General features: G+C 45.7%; 1 protein-coding gene across 3 annotated transcripts in view; it reads right to left on the bottom strand.

The window, feature by feature from the left end:
* The window catches only part of srfbp1 (serum response factor binding protein 1), a 328,539-nt gene that overhangs the window by 102,576 nt on the left and 203,592 nt on the right, over nucleotides 1–22,371 (bottom strand). The window lies entirely within an intron of this gene.

The raw sequence follows: 22,371 nt of genomic DNA, 5'->3' as shown, positions 1-22,371 counted from the left end.
TTCCAACAGTGACTAATATCAAAAGTAGTTCATTGGCTGTGAAGTATTTAAGACATCGGATAGTTACAAAAAACTCCAAAATAAATGCAAATCTTTGCTTTCATTTTTCTCTTTAAAAGGTGGAAAGTCTTTATTGCAAAACGATAGAGGTGTATGAACATGCAACTCTTTACAGTAACAAAAATGCAAGACGTCCTGTATAATTCCTTGATTGGAGATTCCAAGGTTGATACTAAAAGCTCATTCAAATTGATCAAAGGTGCTTAAAAAGGTTTCTTTAAGAAGAGGACAATGGGCAGCGCAGTGGTAGCACTGCAGTCTCACGGCGCCGAGGTCCCAGGTTTGATCCCGGCTCTGGGTCACTGTCCATGTGGAGTTTGCACATTCTCCGCGTGTTTGCGTGGGGTTTGCCTCCATAACCCAAAGATGTGCAAGGTAGGTGGATTGAACACGCTAAATTGCCCCTTAATTGGAAAAAATGAATTGGGTATTTTTTTAAAAAGAGGACAATGAAACATGTCCAACTATATTTTAGGCATGCCATTGAATTATACTACAAATTGAAGTTGTCCAGCATGCAGCCCAAAAGCCGATCCTTGTTGATTAGGATGATACAAGGAACATATTTGGTAAGTTAGTTAAGCTAAAGGAAAACAAAGTGTCATGGCACAATGGGATACATTCTATGATCCAAAAATGATAAGGAAATAAATTGCAACTGTTGTATAAATTATATTTTAGGCCTAGTGTGGATGTGTGCTAGAGAACTAGAAAGTGGCCAAAGTAGAACCTATTTTTAAAAAGGGAGATGGGGCTCATCTGGGTAATTACGATCAGTTAGCTTAACAGCTGTGGCAAGGAAAACTTTAGTGCTTAATAAGTATAAATCTACCATGCCTCTGGATAAAAGATAATAAATAGAAAGAGCTTGTATGGATTTCAAAATGGATAATTGTGCTTAACAAAATTCACAGAATCCTTTGAGGAAGTAAAAGATGTGGTTGGTGGGAGAAATGCAGTGGACATACGAGTTTAGGAAATCCTTTGACAAAGTATCACACTGGACATTACCTAAAGACAATTCTGCAATATGGAGGATAACAACCCGATTTAAAACAGGAGAAACAGACTAAAAGAATAAAGGGTATTTCAGAAGTGGTTGGGGGTGGATATTGGAATGCCACAGGATTCAGGTTGCTTCCCGTCATTATGTTTTTCAATGATATTGATGGCCTGGGAGTGGTGTCAAAATTTACAGATGGTATCCAAATGGAAGGTATAGTTAATTCCTTAGAAGACCAGAGGAGATTGCTCATTCTTTAAAATTGTGCCATTAAGTTTATATTGCCACCCCATCCCATTTGCCAAAATGCATCAGAGTACACTTAAAAAAAATTCCATCTGTCATTTGTCTGTGCATTCTGCTGCCTGTCAGGTCCTGTTGCAGTCAATTTGTATCATCCCCACTGTTTGACACTTCTCCAAGTTTGGCATCATCTGCAAATTTTGAAATGTTACTCTGTATTCCAATATCCAAGTTATTAATATATAACAAAAAGTAATGTGGTCTTTGCGTTGAACCTTGGGGCTCTTTTTACGATTACTTTTTATGATCAGTCGTATAAGGATAATTACTGTTTCTTTTGAACCAAAAGTCATCTTGCAATTACTGACAGTGAATTTCATCTGCCATTTTAGCCCATTCCCCATCTTATTAAAATCCCTTTTCAGCCTAGACCATTCACCCAGGAGGATGGACGTTTGAAATCACAATTTGGCTGCCGTTCAGCAGCCCTGCCCCTTGGAGGAATTTACCTCCCTCTCTTCATCCCTGCCTCTGACTGCAGACAATGGTGAATGGCACAGAGTGAATGGCAGCTGCCCTCAATGTCACGAAACCCATGATTCAGAAACAAACCTGCCTCAATGCTGCATTCACCATAGAGTGGAGAACACAAGTAAGCATGGTCGCCATCCAGTTGCTTCAATTATTGAGTCGGCAACTTGTACTGACCTTGAACTCCACCCACCTGAAAAGACCCTGCTCCCACTTTGAAGGATCCCACTGACTGTCTAACTGCATGGTGAAGGTCAGATTAGAAAAATGGTGCTTGTCACCTTTCAAACTCACTCCACCTTCTACCCTCCCAGACACTCACCTTCTACCCTCCCCTTCACCCACCTACTCCCTCCCCTCCCCCACAAAACCACCATCCTAGACCTACCCAATATCACTATTCCTCTTCCCTCAGTCACTGTTGAAACTCCCTCATTACCCTGAAGCCTCTCACAATCCACCTTTACATGCCTTCGTTCCAGTCAGAACAGACAACCATTACCATCCCCATGCCCACACTGACCCTGTCCCCTCCAAGCCTGAATGTTCTAAATTCTCACTGGCAGGGAATCTAATTTGGAGGATGAGCTGGCTTTTTACTGAGCACTCATGAGATGCCTTTGAATGCAAATAGGGGGTGGGATTCTCCGACCCCCCGCCGGGTCGGAGAATCGCCGGGGGCTGGCGTGAATCCCGCCCCCGCCGGTTGCCGAAATCTCCGGCACCGGATATTCGGCGGGGGCGGGAATCGCGCCGCGCCCGTTGGCGGGCCCCCCGCGGCTATTCTCCGGCCAAGTCCCGCTGCTGGAATGCCTGTCCCGCCGGCATGGATTAAACCACCTCGCTTACCGGCGGGACAAGGCGGCGCGGACGGGCTCCGGGATCCTGGGGGGGGGGGCGCGGGGCGATCAGGCCCCGGGGGGTGCCCCCACGGTGGCCTGGCCCGTGGTCGGGGCCCACCGATCCTGTGGGCCTGTGCCGTGGGGGCAGTCTTTTCCTTCTGCCTTCATTTTCCTCAATTGCCGTCCAATATCCTTTTGAAGTCATTGCCTACGGGAGTGGTATAAATTGAGACGAGTCCCAGGTTAGCACAAAATGCTGTGTCAAAAATGTACTTCACATTCCCGCTGAATCTTTTTCCCAAAACCTTGCATCTGTGTCCCCTTGTCCTTATGCCATCAGCTAAGAGACCCCCTCCACTGCGCATGCGCAGAGATGCAATGAGTGGCCGCTGACGCTCCCGCGCATGCGCCGCCCGGCAAAGTCAGTTTCGAGCCAGCTGGCGGGGCACCAAAGGCCTTTCCCGCCAGCTGGCGGGGCGGAAATCAGTCCGACGCGGGCCTAGCCACTCAAGGTTAGGGCTCGGCCCCTCAAGATGCGGAGGATTCCGTACCTTTGGGGCGGCACGATGCCAGACTGATTCGCGTGTTTTTGGCGCCGGTCGGCGGACATCGCGCCAATTGCGGAGAATTCCGCCCAGGGATCCCGACATCAGGAAACTCACTAACTTGCCATCAGAGTCAGGAGAACAAAATTCCAAACTCATTTTCTTAAAGCAGCAAAGTGACTTTTCTAAAATCACTCCAAATTTAACCCACCATAATTTCCTCCGTTGGTGGGTGCAGAATATTCTGCCCTGTGACAGGACTGGACAAATAGAAAAGCGGTTAGCTGATGGCATAAGGACAAGGGGACACAGATGTAAGGTTTTGGGAAAAAGATTCAGCGGGAATGTGAAGTACATTTTTGACACAGCATTTTGTGCTAACCTGGGACTCGTTGTCTCAATTTATACCGCTCCCGTAGGCAATGACTTCAAAAGGATATTGGATGGCAATTGAGGAAAATGAACTTGCATGGCCATAGAGATAGAGCAGGGGAATAGGACTTAATGAGTTGCTCTACGTGGGACTCAATGGGCCAAATAGCCTCCTTCTGTTTTGTTATGACTCTGACTCAAGTAGGCACTGTGTTGTGACAGAGGAATTGGGAGGGGTTTAAAAAAAAAGGAGGACATAATAAGGTTAAGGATGACTGAGGGGAGCTCTCAACTGTAAGCCGTTGGTTGCGTTTGCAAGAGATAAGAATTAATTGTTGGTTTGAAATGTTCTTAAATGGCATCTTCTCTGTCGCTAACTACAGATTCATGGCTTTAATAAAATTGTATATATAGGAATTTTATGAAACGTGTTAACCAGCTCAATAAAAACATTTTAAAATAGTGCTTAAGGAGTGTCAGTCTGAGTCCAAAGAATTTAAAGAAACAATAATTCCAATGTCCCACAGGCTGATGGACATTTGTATTTTGTGATTCAACCACTTTGCTGTTAACAGAATAAAAATTCTGCACTTTGAAGAACTTTGATGAGTGTGGAGTGAATCATCAGCATGGGTGGATAAGGCAGATGAATATTCCTTTTTAGAAAAATTTAGAATACCCAATTATGTTTATCCAATTAAAAAGCAATTTAGCCTAGCCAATCCACCTATCCTATTAAGGGGCAATTTAGCGTGGCCAATCCACCTACCCTGCACATCTTTGGGTAGCGGGGTGAAACCCACGCAGGCACGGTGAGAATGTGAAAACTCCATACAGACAGTGACCTGGGTCGGGATTGAACCCTGGTCCTCAGCGCTGTAGGCAGCATGCTAACTGCGCCACTGTGCCGCCTGAATATTCCTTTGTCAAAATAAATGAAAAAAATGTAATACCCTGCAATATTTGCATACCTTTGGAATATACGAGGCTGAATTTACCATTTTGGGGTGCTGTGACAGAATGAAACTTCTACTAGGGAATTCTTGCTGCTATCTTTCTTCACTGGTCTTGGAAATTGACATTAAGGTGGGCAAAGAAAAAGGAAATCAAACAGGAACCCAGGTCTTGTCCACTCAATAACACTTGTACATATTGTACAGGGAAGATGCTGCCAGCAGAGCCAGGGAACATAGGTCAGGTGGGGGGAGCTGACAGTACGACCTGCCATCTCAGTACTCATAGAATTTACAGCGCAGGAGGCCATTCAGCCCATCGAGTCTGCACTGGCTCTTTGAAAGAGCACCCTACCCAAGCCCACACCTCCACCCTATCCCCATAACCCAGTAACCCCACCCAACACTAAGGGCAATTTTGGACACTAAGGGTAATTTTAACATGGCCAATCCACCTAACCTGCACATCTTTGGACTGTGGGAGGAAACCGGAGCACCCGGAGGAAACCCACGCACACACGGTGAGAACGTGCAGACTCCGCACAGACAGTGACCCAAGCCGGGAATCGAACCTGGGACCCTGGAGCTGTGAAGCAATTGTGCTAACCACTATGCTACCGTGCTGCCCCAATTTCCACCATTATCCTTTCTGATTTTAGTTAGGATGGGAGAGGAAAATTAATGATCCTTAGAATGAACTGAATCGTACACCAGATCAAAGAGTCAGTGGGTGGAATTTAATGCCCTCCCCATTGGAACGTTTAAGAGTGAGGGAGCAATTGTTCAGATGGGAGGGTGGTGGGTGTGGACCCCACTCCCTTCCTGCCCTCACCCGATGAAGTCCATGGTGGGGTGACCTGTGGATGGCCTTCCTGCCTGCTGCCAATTGAAGCACTTGTGGGCAATTGATACCCACTTGAGAGGCTCATCCCATCACCAGTGATATTAAGCCCATCTGGGGGGGGTTTGCACGATAAGCAAACCTGTGTGGGCCCAGTGCCTGGTCGAGGGACATCGGGAAGGGGGGCCCTTGGAAAGCCAATCCCCTCCAATTTCTGTCAACTCCCCTTCCATTTGCCCCTGTCCTGCCATCTTCTACTCTGCTCTTGTTGGTTAGTGAGGAAGGGGATCCTGTGATTCTGCCACCGAGGATCATACGGCTCACGTATGCTATGGAGGGTTCATGCTCGAATCTGCTTCGCAAATACTGGCAAGACATCCAGTAAGTTCTAGGTCATGATTACTTCTTCCAATGCCGGCAGAGGAGCCAGGATTGTGAGCAGTGGGAGGCGACTCAGGACATCCTTGTTGGCAACTGAGTTCCTGGGCTGTGCTTGAGAGAGTATTCATGGGCTGCTAACACCAATGCCCAACTTTGGATCCGAGCTAAGGCGACGGGGGGGGGGGGGTAGGGGGGGGGGGGAATCATTTTATTCTCTTTGAAAAGGACCAGCAGGGATTTATAGTCCGATTTGATTGTGTAATGTCGGCCATAGACATATGGGTGGAATTTCTTTACACCAAAAATAGCAGTCAATTCTTCCTTTTCGATCGGATAATAGCATCTGTCTGCATCCGTCAAGGTTCAGAGTGCATATGCTATTGGTCTCTCTGTCGCATCGTCCTATCAATGGAAAGGACTGCCCCAACTCCATATGGAGAGATATCACATGTTTAATACCAGGCTTCATCCTGCAGCACCTGCCACGACCACATCTGGTGTTTTTTTAACAGTGTGTGCAGGGGTGACAATAAAATGGCCAAGTTTGGGAAAAATTTCCCATTAGTAGTTTACGAGCTGGGAAAGATTTTAATTCTGTCATATTTCACGGCGTCGGTGCCTCTTTGATGGCCGTACTTTAGCCTCTACAGGGTGTAGGCCTTTTTTATTGACTTCGTACCTGAGGTAGATCACTTCGCCTGCCTGGAACACATTTTTCTCGTTTGAGACAGACACCTGCATCAGAAAATAGTTTCAAAACTTCCTCCAGGTTTGCTAGGTTCTCTTTTTCCATGACTCCAGTGATTAGTATGTTGTCTAAGTATACTGCCACCTTAGGTACCTGAGAATGTTATCCAACATGGGTTGAAAAATGGTGCACGCCAACGAGGCTTTCAAGGGGAGGTGTGTATATTTGTATAAACCCTTATGGGTGTTAATCTTTACATACTTCCTGGATGACTCAGAGTTCTAGTTGGAGGTAGGCATAGCTCATATCTAGTTTGCCAAGACAGGCCAGCAGCACGGTTCAATTCCCGTACCAACCTCCCCGAACAGGCGCAGGAATGTGGCGACTAGGGGCTTTTCACAGTAACTTCATTTGAAGCCTACTTGTGACAAAAAGCGATTTTCATTTCATTTCATTTTTCATATCGATCTTCGATGCGTGGTAGGGGATACCGATCCAAAGGCGAGGCTTTATTAACAGTTAGTTTATAGTCCGCACAAAGGCAGATCAACTAGTAGAACTAGAGGAGGGAGCTACTGGTACAGCCCACTCCGAGAACTACACTGGTTGTATTATTCTGAGGCTGTCTAACCGCTCGGGTTCGGTCTCTACTTTGGTAAGTAAAGCGTATGGGACTAGCTGTGCCCGGAAATATTTGAGTAGGACATCGGTGCCCACACCAATCTTTGCCCTGGTCCTTTTATTCTACAAATGCCTTCTTGGAATACCTCGGGGTATTTGCCAAAGACCTTGTAGAGCCCACCGGTTCCTAGTTTAAAAATTTGTAGCCAGTCCAGATGGCTTCTCTGAAGCCAGTCTCTGCCTAAGAGGCTGGGCCCTGGCCCTTGCACAACTATGAGTGTGAATTGGGCTGTCTGCTGTCCATAATTAACGTGAACCATATAAAGGTTCCCCTGTATATGTGGCCAACCTGGTGTCTCGTATACCTAGGGGCAAGATACCCATCCGGAGGTGCCAGAAGGTCTGTTCCCTGATGATGGAGACAGCAGCTCGCGTATCCACCTCCATTTCTATAAGTGTTATCTTTATGTGGGCAACCTTAGGGGTGATGCAGTTTAGCTGAATCGTTTCACCCTCTACAGGCTGATAGACTTGCAAGGCTGGGGTCTGAAGTGACTTTGGCTTCCAGTTTGGGCAGCACGCGACGCGTACTGTGGATTCTGGGAGCCTTGCCTAGGTCGTGTCCTTTTGTCACATTTACAGCAGCAGCCTTGTGGTTGATACTTATAGTCTTCTGGGGAGGCTTCCCAGGTACTTCGAGGGTTATCTGGCCATCTGTTGAGACGTCAGAATGTCCTGGCTCAATGTTGAGTTGGTGTTGGGTGAAGCACATGAATGCCTTCACTGGGAATACTGGCTTTTCTTTATGTGAGTGCCCTCTTCCCAAGAACACTACTGTCCATCAACCCTGGAGTCCTTGTCTCTTCCTCGGCATTCTCGAAGGATAGCACTAATTCTGCAACCCTTGGAGGTCTAGGATGAGTTCTGCCAACAATTCTTTTTGTATTGCAACATTATTAATCCCACACACTAGCCGGTCGTGTAGCATCGTGGTCAGGGGTGAACCAAAGTCGCAGTATTTGGCCAGCTTCTTTAAACTAGCCAGGAATTCTGTCATGGGCTCCTTCAGGGGTCCTCCCAGATGTGTTGAATTGGTAACACTAGAGGATTATGGATGGCTTTGGGACATAATGGTTCTTTACTAGATCCACAAGATCATTGAACGTTTAGTGTCGGGGCTGCGGGATAAGTTAAACTCTTAATAATGCTGAATGTCAGGGCCCCACATTCTGTCAGAAGGATTACTTTTTGTCTGTCACCTCTTTCTATGCTGTTGGTGCGGAGGAATTAGTGCATGCGTTCTGCATACTGAGGCCAATCCTCCACATCCACATCGTAAGGCTCGAGCTTCCCAAACAACCACATTTCTGGGTTTTTCCTTTTGTGGTTGCTTACTGGAATTGTCATTGGGGAGTTTAGAAAAGACTACTCAGAATCCTGTGCTTGATCTTCATCACCAATGTACTAATTCCAGGAGGCACAGAGTGAAAGGCCAAACTGGTTTATTTTAAACTTAAAATAAAGCCGCCACCACATCACACAAAACATCCCAGCCCAAGACTTTCGGGAACTGCTGCTCTGGTCTGGAAGCTACATTTAAAAGTCCCGCTAATGAGCCCCAGCTGGGTTTGCCTCCACCTGCTCACCACAGGAACTCTTATTCTGCAAAGCCCAAGGGTAGTACAATCAGCGATCTCCAATGGTTCTCGTGAAGGTTTTCACACTATTATTACAGCTTCCCACAAACCTTCCCAGGAGGTGTTTTATGTGTGTGGGAGGAATGCAGTTTGCCTGTGGTCCTCACAATGGGGACCCCAACAGAATAGATACATGCGCGATTTGCACCCAAACCTTTCCGGCCTGCAAAACAGGTCACACAAAATTGGTGAGGTCAGGAAGGCAGAGTAAAATTGTTCTTCCAGCCAAAAAAAAGTTAGTTCAGCATTTCGCAACTGGGTTCCTACCTCCATTGGGAACCAAACTCTGGCCCATGGTGGTCATGAGATGCAAGATATAAATGCCAGTAGTTTTCCCTTTTGAAATCATTGTTAATTGACCATCTCGGTCTCCACCAACCTCGTGAGCAATGAGTTCTAGGCTATTGCCATTTGCTGTGTAAAAGATTTCTCCCTCATATTCCTCCTGCCCAAAACTTTATATTTGTATCCCCCAGTCCTTGTGCCGAAAACAGTTTTTCCTTATCTACCTTATCCACATGTGCCATAATCTTATATATACCTCTATCAAATTCCCCCGAATCTCCTTTGCTCCAATGAGAACAAGTACCACATTCTTCAACCGAACCTTGTAAATAAAATCCCCCATCACTGGAAGCTACCTGTTCAAGGACCTTCCATTCCTTCCTAAAGTTTAACAGTCAGAACGGGACACAATACTCTAGTTGTGGCCTAACTAGAAAAGGTTCAGTATAATTTCCAATCTTTTTTTCTCAATTTATGAAGCCCATGATCCATGTGTTTTGCTAACAACTCTTTCAAATATGTCCTACCACCTTCAAATAAGTCATCCCTTGAACATGATGTATATGAACCCCACGTCCCTATTATTGCATACCTCTTGAGCTGTGCCATTGAGTCCAATGCCTCTCCTTATTCCTTCTGCCAAAATGCATCATCTCAAGCTTCTTTGTATTAAATTCCATCTTCCATTTTCACAGCAACTTCATTTGAAGCCTACTTGTGACAATAAGCGATTTTAATTTCATTTCATTTGTCTGCCCATTCTGCTAGCCTAATCACATCCTATTGCAGTTGTGTCATTCTCAATACTTGCTACTTCTCCGAGTTTGGCATCATTGGGAAATTTTGAAATTTTCCTCTGTATTCCAATATTAAAGTATCTTATATATAGTCACATACAAAGTAGTCCTAACATTGATCCTTGAGGAACCCCACTGTCTACTATCCTCCAATCTGAAAAGTAACTATCTACATTGACTTCTTGTTCTCGATCTTTCACCAATTTTTCTTATCCAAGTTGACACGGTTTCTCCTATTCCATGAACCAACCTCAATGTGATACTTTGTAAAAGGCTTTCTCAAAATCTATACAGACCACATCCATTGCATTCCCTTTATCACCCATCTCTGTTATTTCAAAATATTCAAATAGATTCGCCAAACAGGATCTACATTTTAGAAATGTATGTTCTCAGTCATTAACTCAAAACCCCTCTCAGCACCTATTGATTTTTTCCTCCTGATAATTGTGCCTAAAATTCTACCCATCAGTAATGTTAAAGTAGCCGGCCTGTAGTTGCCAGAGATGTCTTTATACCCATTCTTGCGTAAGAAAGGGTGTCGCATTTGCCACTCTCCAATCCATTACAGATCTCTTTGAAAGGGCTGGGGGGCAGCAGAAAGAGGGGTCAACCAAGGTGTAGTTGGATGAAAGACATCATGGAGCGGTTGCAGATAGCTACAGTGGATGTGTGAAGATGCATGCTGCAAGATAGACGAGCTGGACTTTTCATGACAGTAGATCGCCTGGTAGGAATAGCTACAAGCAGCAATTATCTGGCCCCTCCAATCCAGGGAAGAGGATGATGGCAAGCCCTTCTGCCACCTCCTTCCCCCCCACTTCCTTTAGCAACCTGGGATGCAAACCATCAAGACCAGGCTATTTATTGGCAGCACAGCAGCATTGTAGATAGCACTATGGCTTCACAGCGCCATGGTCCCAGGTTCGATTCCCAGCTTGGGTTACTGTCTGTGCAGAGTCTGCACGTTCTCCCAGTGTCTGTGTGGGGTTCCTCCGGGTGCTCCAGTTTCCTCCCACAAATCCTGAAAGATGTGCTATTTGGTAATTTGGACATTATGGATTCTCCCTCGGCGTACCCGAACAGGTGCTGGAATGTGGCGACTAGGGGATTTCCGCAGTAACTTCATTGCAGTGTTAATGTAAGCCTACTTGTGACAATAAAGATTATTATCCGTTAAGGAGAAGTCAACCTTTCCAGTATCTGTTTCCTTTCAATTTTCACTCTATTCATTACCTCGAGCAATATTTTGTCTGATTATAGGTGTAGGCAGTTCAGATGAACCGTTCTCAGACATTAAAATTAACAGCAAAACAACAGCAGCTCCTTCACATATTGGCTCAGATTCGACTTGACTAAGGTATCTCACAGCATGGGCTGAGAGCTTATTTCCGAGAGACAGAAAGGAATATTAAGAAAAAAAAAAGAAGATTGTAATTTAAAATACCTCGAGGAACAATTTCCCACAAGTAAGAGTAAGATTCCACAGTTTCAATTATTCCCTCCAAGGTTGGGTAGGACTGGAAGAACATTAATAGCATTAAAAGGGTCCTTACACCATGAAAAAGGAAACCCAACTTCATTTGGTTCATATTAACTACACAAATCTAACAACTTTGTTGACAATCATTTGAGGTTGGTGGCGAGCTCCTATTTTTGTAAGGCTAAAGACAGAGTTACATAAATCACCGACCAATTTGTGGCAATTCTCAACTCAAGGCACAGCTCCTCCTCACCACAAATTACTGGATTTTTAATGCACTAATAATGGTGTGCGCTGTGAACTTGTCAATATTCTTTCAGCAAATACTGGGCATCTGAAGCAATGGTTTAAAGTGAATGAGAAAATGGTTTCCGGTTTTGATAAATCAAATTATGTGGCACTAAAAACTTTAATTCTACTATGTTCATACGTTAGAAGAGGCTTTTACCAAACGTTGGGACGACAGCAATTAGAAAGTATGCTCTCGACTTCCTCCCCTCCACAGGAATACCGAAAGTGGTGAACTTCGACTCATAGAGGTCGACAGCTCGGTAGCACAAGTGGATAGCACTGTGGCTTCACAGCACCAGGGTCCCAGGTTCGATTCCCCGCTGGGTCACTGTCTGTGCGGAGTCTGCACGTTCTCCCAGTGTCCGAGTGGGTTTCCTCCGGGTGCTCCGGTTTCCTCCACAGTCCATAGACGTGCAGGTCAGGTAGATTGGCCATGCTAAATTGACCTCAGTGTCAAAAAAAAGACTAGGAGAGGTTATTGGGTTACGGGGATAGGGTGGAAGTGAGGGTTTAAGTGGGTCGGTGCAGACTTGATGGGCCGAATGGCTTCCTTCTGCACTGTATATTCTATGACAGCATAGATAAGGCCCTTCGGCCTAGCTCATCAAAAACCATGCAAGTATTCTAATACCATTTTCCAGCTCTTGGCCCATAACCTTGTATGCCTTGGCATCGCAAATGCACATGTAAATACTTCTTAAATGTCATAAGAGTCTCTGCCTCCACCACCCTTTCAGGCAGTGAGTTCCAGACTCTCACCACCCTCTGGGTGAAAAAGGTTTTCCATCACATCCCCTCGAAACCTCCTGCCCCTTACCTGAAATCTATCTCCCCTGATCATTGATCTTTCAACCAAGGGGAAACGTTTCTTTGCGTCCACTCCATCGATGCCCCTCATAATTTTATACACCTCAATCATGCCCCCACCCCGCCCCCTCCCAATCAATCTCCTCTGCTTCAAGGAAAACAACCCCAGTCTATCCAGTCTCTCTTCATAGCTAAAACTCTCCAGCCCAGGCAACATCGTGGTAAATCTCCTCTCCTTGCCAGTGCTATCATATCCCTCATAATGTGGATTCCAGAAATGCACACAATACTCTAGCTATGTCCTAACCAATGTTTTATACTGTTTCAGCATAACCTTCCTGCTCTAAATTCTATGCCTCGGCTAATAAAAGCAAGTATACGATATGCCTTCTTAACCACTGTATCTACCTGTCTTGCCACCAGCAGGGACCGGTGTACATGCACACCAAGGTCCCTCTGATCCTCAGTGCTTCCCAGGGTCCAGCCGTTTATCATGTATCCCCATGCCTTGTACATTCTGCCCAGGTACATCACCTCACACTTATCCGGATTGAATTCCATTTGCCACCGATCAGCCCATCTGACCAGCCTGTCTCTATCCTCTTGCGATCTTAGGCTATCCTCCACACTACTGCCTCACAACACCAGGGACCCAAATTCAATTCGTCCTTGGGCGAGTTTGCACTTTCTTCCCGTGTCTGCGTAAAATTCCTCCGGATACTCCGGTTTTCTCCCACAGTACAAAGATGTGCAGGTTAGGTGGGATTAAAGGGGTAGAGTGCTCTTTCAGTGGGCCTGTGTAGACTCGGTGGGCAGAATTACCTCCTTCTGCACTGTAGGAATTCTATGGTTCTATTTGGAACTGAATATAGGAGGGTTAATCGGCAAGTTGACGGGTGACACGAAAAGTGGTAGGATGATAAACTCTGCAAATGCAGATTAATTCTGTCTCAAAATTGCTTCCAATAGTTTCCCCACCACGGAGGTCTGGCTTGTAGTTTCCTGGTTTATCCCTTCCTCCCTTCATGAATTATGGTACAACATTGTCTATCCTCCAGACGTCCGGCACCACGTGGCCAGAGAGGAATTGCAAATTTTCAGCATCCTTGATATTTCCTCCCTTGCCTCACCCAACAGCCTGAGATACATTTCATCTGGCCTTGGAGATTTATCTACCTTGAAGCCTGCTAGACCACTTGGAACCTCCTCTCTGTCTATATTGATTTCTTTAATTTTTATCACAGCCCTTCTCCCTGATTTCTATACCCACACCTGCCCTTGCACTAAAGAACACCAACATAAATTATTCATGTAGAACCCCACCTACATCCTCCTGCTCCATACACAAATTACCACTGTGGTCCTTAATGTGGCCCTACTCTTTCCCTAGTTATCCTTTTACCCTTAATGTACTTGTAAAACAACAAAGGATTTTCCTTTATTTTAACCTGCCAGTATCCTTTCACGTCTTGTTTTTGCTCTCCTAATTTTGTTTTTAAGTTCCCTCTTGCACATTCCAAATGTCTCTGCGGCATCTGTTTTGCCCCCTCAATATCTGCTATTAACCTTCCTTTTTCTCCTGATCCAATGCTATATATTCCTCGACATCCAGGGTTCACTGGATTTGTTGGCCCACCCCTTTCCTTTATTGTTCTCCCTATACCCTTCTTGAATGCGCCCCACTGTTCTATCACAGATTTACCTAAAAGTGCCGGTCCCAGTCAACTCTGGCCAAATCATGTTTGATCTTATTAAAATTGGCCTTCCTCCAGTTTAGAACTTTGATTTCAGGCTCATCGTCGTCTTTTTCCATATCAATTTTGAATCTAATGGAGTTATGATCACTGTCTGCAAAATTCTCCCCCGATGATACTTCAACCACTTACCCAGCTTTGTTACCTAGAATTAAATCCAGGGCCGCCCCTCTTGTAGGACCTTCCACGTACTGGTTTAACAAGTTCTTTTGGATACATTCTTAAAAATTCCACTCCCTCTAAACCTTTTACTACTCCGATTCATGTTGGGGAAGTTGAAATCCCCCCACTATCACTACCCTATTACTTTTACACTTTTCTGAAATATGCTCACATATTGAATGGCTGATAGCAGTAATTGTGTCTCTGCAGCCATGTGATAGAAATTAGGAATCAGATTTTATACTTTAACAATTCCTTAACGCACAGATTTTCTTCATTTAGAGGCTGTTAGCCAAAATGCATCAATTTAATGTTGGTCCGGAAGACTGGTGTAGGCTTATGGGATCCATCAGTAGGAAAGCTGCCTTTCTGACCACGATGAGCATCCTGAATGTTCAGCCTGCACACTGATATAAAAATATTTTATTTAAATTGTTTTAAAAATTTTAAATCAGGATCTAGATTGAAATTCAATGCAGTACTAAGAAAGCGTTGGAATTAAACAATGGCACAATCTCTCTGTTCTGATGGACATTATCAACCAACGGCACTTTTGTAATTTCAACTCAAAAGATTATCATAGAATTTACAGAGCAGAAGGAGGCCATTCAGCCCATCGAGTCTGCACCGGCTCTTGGAAAGAGCACCCTACCCAAGGTCAACACCGCCACCCTATCCCCATAACCCAGTAACCCCACCCAACACTAAGGGCAATTTATCATGGCCAATCCACCTAACCCGCACATCTTTGGACTGTGGGAGGAAACCGGAGCACCCGGAGGAAACCCACGCACACACGGGGAGGATGTGCAGACTCCGCACAGACAGTGACCCAAGCCAGAATCGAACCTGGGACCCTGGAGCTGTGAAGCAATTGTGCTATCCACAAGGCTACCGTGCTGCCCCGATAAAGAGAGGAGTCCCTCAGTCTTCTGGAAAACATCATTTTCTGAATGAATGCCATCAATATGAGATCTGTAGTCATTCGCCATATAGTAATTTATTGTGCATGAGTTGCTTTTGAATGTTCCTAAGAGAAGCAATGAATCACCCCTGGTTGAATCTTCCTCTGAGCTTGGGAAAATCCAATTGGTGCACTTTCACGGCTTGCAAATTGCGCACCAGACCCATTTGTCACTTCATATGCCATTATTGTCTTTTCAGGATTAGGTTCACAGTACTGTTTGGGAGGAGTGCGGGTGCAGAGGCAGCACAGTTAGAAGGGTTGCCTTGTTTGCCTAACACAGTATCCTCGCTCCCAAATGTGTTTAAAGGGTTCTTCAAAGTTTGAAGGACGTTCCGTCCACCCACTCTCATACTACTCTATGCCCTACAGGTCACCCATCCCACCAGATGCCGATTGTACGACACCCTGGGCAAGTACGCAGTCAATTCCAGCCCCACAGGCCCCAGAATCCCAACATAAGTGAATTAACCAATAATTTGTAGAAAGATTTTGAGTTATTTGACCCTCAATTGCTCCAATGACTTACCAGGCATCAGATTTGTAAGTAAAACATTAAAAAACTGTTTATTTATAACATGAGAAGAGATAAATATGTAATGGCGATAATAGAACAATAGTCTGCTAATCTAATTATTCCCATAACCCCATCCCCCTTCCACCACACATACGCGACAGGCACACTGTGGGAAAGGGTAGGGTCAAAATAATGAGCATTAAAAGGGACCCGAGGTGTGTACCTTCGCTACTGTGATTGTAGTTTTTGTAGTCGGCTATCTTCTTGGGACCAGTTGGGTCAGACCTTCTGGTATGCCTTCAATCAGACCTCACAGGCTGTAGGGATTTTTCTGGGGAGTAACTTCACTTTTAGCAATTGGGGTCTTCACACTGAAGATTCCCCCCTCTGAGGGCCTTTCAATCATGACAAGCCTCCACTAGATTGACTCTCAGCCTCACTGAGATAATATTAGAATTCTCTACCTAGGAATTTAAAAGAAGGTTTCATAGAATTTATAGAATTTACAGTGCAGAAGGAGGCCATTCGGCCCATCGAGTCTGCACCGGCTCTTGGAAAGAGCACCCTACCCAAGGTCAACACCGCCACCCTATCCCCATAACCCAGTAACCCCACCCAACACTAAGGGCAATTTTGGACACTAAGGGCAATTTATCATGGCCAATCCACCTAACCTGCACATCTTTGGACTGTGGGAGGAAACCGGAGCACCCGGAGGAAACCCACGCACACATGGGGAGGATGTGCAGACTCCGCACAGACAGTGACCCAAGCCAGAATCGAACCTGGGACCCTGGAGCTGTGAAGCAATTGTGCTATCCACAAGGCTACCGTGCTGCCCGTTTCCCGACCACCCCACCTCTCAACTGCAGATCCTGTCTTTCTGCAGGCTTTAGTTGGTTATGGTGTAGAGAGAAAGAAAAAGGTCTTTTCTTCAAGACCTTTAAAGGTCTCAGGAAGGAGATATCAGAGCTGTGCCTTCCACAGTCCCTCAATGAGAAGTTAAACTTTCACAGGCAGGCTAGAGAGAGCTTTAATCACCAGGCACAAGTTGATAGCGAACATCCAAATCTGTGTCCCTTCTCTCTCCTGGATGAAGCAGAACTAAACTCAAAATGGGATCTGCCCTCCTTCTTCCAGATTCTTCTGAAGCTCTCTACCAATCAAAATCGATAGCCAGACAAGACCTGAGATTTCAGCGGAGTTGAAAGTCCATCAAAATGTGATATCACTGGACCATGCCAAATAGCACACTGTACTGGGGGTAGTCCTTGGATCACTCCAAAGAGCACATTATGGCTATTTGGCTATTTAGCACAGGGATTGGTTTAGCACAGTGAGCTAAACAGCTGGCGTGTAATGCAGAACAATGACAGCAGCGCGGGTTCAATTCCTGTACCGTCCTCCCCGAACAGACGGCGGAATTTGGCGACTCGGGGCTTTTCACAATAACTTAATTGAAGTACTTGTGACAATAAGTTATTATTATTAGAAGGATTATTCCAGTTTAAAAGCAGTCTGCAGAATTGTAGCAGCCAGCGTAACAGAACGTAAAGGGGGTTACAGAGGAAAAGCAAGGTTTAAGCATGGGGGTCCTTACACCTCTCATATATCATCCATGCCCTCTCAGATCACTCATGGCACCACTGTACCTGTCCCACCCCACCCGCCAGGTATCCTCCACAGCCCAGTGATCCAGTATGCAGCGCTCAGAGTTCATGCCATATCAATGTAAAATATTCTACCTTCCTTGGGGAGAGAAATTAAACTCTCATCATCTAATAAAAGCCTCCATATCACTGAAATAAAGAGAAAATGGATTCTGTCATGCATGAAAAAAATTGTAATACTTGTAATCCTGTTAGTTGTGTCAACAAATCAGCGAAAGCACATTGTTATTACAACTTCTTGAAACGGTCAAGATATCCACATCCACATGATATCCATATCATGGTGCAATCACACACACACACTGATGGACAGGTAGATGGACCAATCAACACACACACAACATCGCAGCCAATCACCAGTGAGAGCACATGCACTATAAAACAGGGAACACCACAGTTCCCGCTCATTCTACCAGGAGATAGCTCCGAGCACAGAGCTCACAGCGTGCCACTCAGACATACACCATGTGCTGAGTGCCTCACCAATATAGAGAAAGGGCTGGGTCCACAGGTTAGCTGCTGAAGCACGAACCTCAGCCAGCAGTTATTAGTTGTTATTGCTTAAGACAATAAAACAGAGTTGTACCATCTACAACCGTGTTGGATCATTTGTGTATCGGAACACCCAACACGACATGATACCAGTAGTGGAGGCTAGCCAGCGACTGTGAGACCTACCTGCACCCTTTCAGAAATCCGCCATCCTGCTCCATGGAAAATATCAGCCCGCCGCAGCCGCTCCGAATCGCTGGAAATCTTGGCGTCAACTGGAAGCTGTTTAAACAGCGCTTCCAGCTCTTCCTAGAAGCCCCACACAGGGAGAATGCATCAGACACCTTGAAGTTCCTCACCAAGATAGTGAAAGGTCTGGGTCCACAGGTTAGCTGGTGAAGCACGAACCTCTTCCAGCAGTGATTGGTTGTTATTGTTTAAGACAATAAAACAGAGTTGTACCATCTACAACCGTGTTGGATCATTTGTGTGTCGGAACACCCAACACGACAGAAAAAGTAATTAATTCTCAGATAAATGGAACACATACTGTGCTGAAAGCACATTAAGGAAATATGTGCTGTTGAAACTCAGCACACTCATGGTCATCCACTTTCCAATGAGACTTCTGTTGGCCAGGGGAGGTAAAACACAAATGATGTGCGAATAATGGTGAACAGCAATGTGTTGCATTATTTCTATCTCAATTGTGCCCAGCAATGCAGTTGCCTGTACAAGTGTTGAGCAGTGTTCCGAAGCATGATAGATCATTGGCAATGATGTTTAAAGAACCCATTGGCTAAAATGCAGGGTCTCCAGAAACTTTATTCTCTGTCATTTTCTTTTATTACTTACCACGAGTCCGTGTAATTTGCTGTGGGGCTGTTAATTATTCCCACCATCCCCAAGGCCATAAAGGACAGAATGCATTTCCTGGTGGAAATTTCCATGCACCTTTCTAGTAAAAGGAGGATTGTCAAGATGCAAAAGCACATCGCACCCCAAAGCCAGAATTTACATACCAGAAAAGGTAACAAATCAGGCAGTAACAATCTCTGACAAATTCTACGTCATTTTAAAAAAAAAAGTACTTTTATTGAAGATTACATTGTTACACTGGACAGGTGATGACTGAAACAGTTATTATTTACAATTTACATGTGTTCCTTTATTGGCAGCCCTCTTCCCTCACTTTGTTCCCCCCACCCCTGCTCCTCCCTCCCCTTTTCTAGTGTCTGCAGACCCTATCTTAGGCCCTTTTCTTCGCCGTAGGTGGTTTGTTTGTCATTTGTTTTGCTCTTATAGCTTTGTGGGTGCCCTCTAGCCCCCGTGTCGGTCTCTCCCTGGATTCATAGATACATAGAAGATAGGAGCAGGAGGAGGCCTTTTCGCTCTTCGAGCCTGCTCCGCCATTTATCACGATCATGGCTGATCAGCCAACTCAATAGCCTAATCCTGCTTTCTCCCCAAAGCCTTTTATCCCATTCTCCCCAAGTGCTATATCTAGCCGCCTCTTGAATATAGCCAATGTTTTAGCATCAACTACCTCTTGTGGTAATGAATTCCACAGGCTCACCATTCTTTGGATGAACAAATGTCTCCTCATCTCTGTCCGAAATGGTTTTACCCTGAATCCTCAGACTGTGACCCCTGGTTCTGGACACACCCACCATTGGGAACATCTTCCCTGCATCTACCCTGTCTAGTCCTGTTAGAATTTTAAAAGTCTCTATGAGATCTCCCCTCATTCTTCTGAACTTATCCAAATTATACTGCATCTGCCATTGATTTGCCCATTCGCCCAACCTGTCCAGATAATGCTGAAGAATCTCTGCATCCTCGTCACAGTTCACCCTTGCACCCAACTTGGTATCATCTGCAAACTTTGAGATGTTACATTTTGTTCCCTCATCCAAATCATTAATATATATTGTGAATAGTTTTGATTTGATTTGATTTATTATTGTCACATGTATTAGTATACAGTGAAAACTATTGTTTCTTGCATGCTGTACAAACAATGCATACCGTACATAGGGAAGGAAGGAGAGACTGCAGAATATAATGTTACAGTTATAGCAAGATGTAGAGAAAAGATCAACTTAATACGAGGTAGGTCCATTCAAAAGTCTGATGGCAGTAGGTTGAGTCGTGACCTCAAACTTTGGTATCTTTTTCCTGACGGAAGAAGGTGGAAGAGAGTATGTCTGGGGTGCGTGGGGTCCTTAATTATGCTGGCTGCCTTTCCGAGGCAGCGAGAATTGTAGACCGAGTCAATGGATGGGAGGCTGGTTTGCGTGATGGACTGAGCTACATCCACGACCTTTTGTAGTTTCCTGTGGTCTTGGGCAGAGCAGGCTCCATACCAAGCTGTGGTACAACCAGGAAGAATGCTTTCTATGGTGCATCTGTAGAAGTTGATGAGGGTCGTAGCTGACGTGCCAAATTTCCTTAGTCTTCTGAGAAAGTAGAGTCGTTGGTGGGCTTTCTTAGCTATAGTGTCGGTATGGGGGGACCAGGACAGGTTGTTGGTGATCTGTGCACCTAAAAACTTGAAGCTCTCTACCCTTTCTACTTTGTTCCCATTGATGTAGACAGGGGCATGTTCTCCACTACGCTTCCTGAAGTCAATGACAATCTCCTTCGTTTTGTTGACATTGAGGGAGAGATTATTGTCGTCGCACCAGTTCACCAGATTCTCTATCTCATTCCTATACTGTCTCGTCATTGTTTGAAATCCGACCCACTACGGTGGTGTCATCAGCAAATTTGAAAATCAAGTTGAAGGGAAATTTGGCCACAGTCATAGGTGTATAAGGAGTATAGTAGGGGGCTGAGGGCACAGCCTTGTGGGGCACCGGTGTTGAGGATGATCGTGGAGGAGGTGTTGTTGCCTATCCTTACTGATTGTGACCTGTGGATTCGAAACTTCAGGTTCCAGTCGCAGAGGGAGGAGCCGAGGCCAAGGCCACGGAGTTTGGAGATGAGTTTCGTAGGAATGATGGTGTTGAAGGCTGAGCTGTAGTCGATAAATAGGAGTCTGACATAGGAGTCTTTGTTATCTAGGTGTTCCAGGGTAGAGCGCAGGGCCATAGAGATTGCGTCTACTGTGGACATGTTGCAGCGGTAGGCGAACTGTAGTGAATCAAGGCAATCTGGGAGGCTGGAGTTGATTTGTGCCATGACTAACCTTTCGAAGCACTTCATATGATGGATGTCAGAGCCACTGGACGATAGTCATTAAGGCACGCTGCTTGACTTTTTTTTGATACAGGGATGATGGTCATCTTCTTGAAGCAGATAGGGACGTCAGATTGATGTAAAGAGAGGTTGAAGATGCATGCGAATACCCCCGCCAGCTGATCCGCGCAAGACCCGAGTGCTCGTCCGGGTACCCCATTCGAGCCAGTGGCTTTCTGTGGGTTGACCTTTGAGAAGGCTGCTCCGACGTCTGCAGTGGTGATCTCAGATACAAGTTCATCCGCGGCTTCTGGGGTGGAGGGCTCGCTCTCGCTGACCTCTTGCTCAAAGCGGGCATAGAATGCGTTGAGCTCATCAGGGAGGGGTGCATTGGAGCCGCCGATTTTACATGCCTTCATCTTGTAGCCCGTTATGTCTTGCAGACCTTGCCATAGACGGCGGGGTCCCAGCGCCTATCCCTGTGGCACCCCACTAGTTACTACCCACCTGACCCTGATGGGTCTCTCCCCCGTTGCCCTCCCCTCTTCCTGTCTGCTTTCTGTGGCCCTGGTGGTTCCCATGTGTCCCCCCCACCCCCATATCTACCCGTTGTTTGCTTCAAACAGGTCCTTGAACAGACTGATGAACAGCCCCATGCTTTGTGGAAGCCATCGGGTTCACTGGGAAAACCTCACTTTTGCCCAGGTTGGGTTTGTAGCCCGAGAAGGCCCCAAACTCTTCCAGGGCTTCATTATTTCTTCCATGCCGTTCTGCGGGTCCAAGATGTAGAGGAGCAGATCATCCGCATAGAGCGAGACTCTGTCCTCTGCGACGAAAGAGAAAAAATGCTGGTGTATTTGATCTTCTCCAGAAGGAGAAATTCCAATAGGTCTGTCAGCAAGTCTCCAGCTGTGGGTGGTGCTGATCTCCAGCCGAGCAGAGTTCTCTGATGGGAAATAAGGGAGGCAAAGGCAAGGGCGTCAAGCCCTCTTCCCCATAATAAGTTCTGGCTGGTCCGATACCCCGAAGAATGGCACTCTCGGACACCCTCACAACCTTGGACATCACCTCGAAGGCGGCTTTCCAGAACCCCACAAGCCTGGGGCATGCTCAGAATATGTGGGTGTGGTTGGCCGGGCCTCTCTGGCACCATTCACATTTGTCCTCCACCTCCAGGAAGAGCCTGCTCATT

Source organism: Scyliorhinus torazame, chromosome 9 (genome assembly GCF_047496885.1).
Source record: "Scyliorhinus torazame isolate Kashiwa2021f chromosome 9, sScyTor2.1, whole genome shotgun sequence".
Lineage (NCBI taxonomy): Eukaryota > Metazoa > Chordata > Chondrichthyes > Carcharhiniformes > Scyliorhinidae > Scyliorhinus > Scyliorhinus torazame.
The sequence above is the reverse complement of the archived record's forward strand: the minus strand, read 5'-3'. Positions and strand labels throughout refer to the sequence as shown.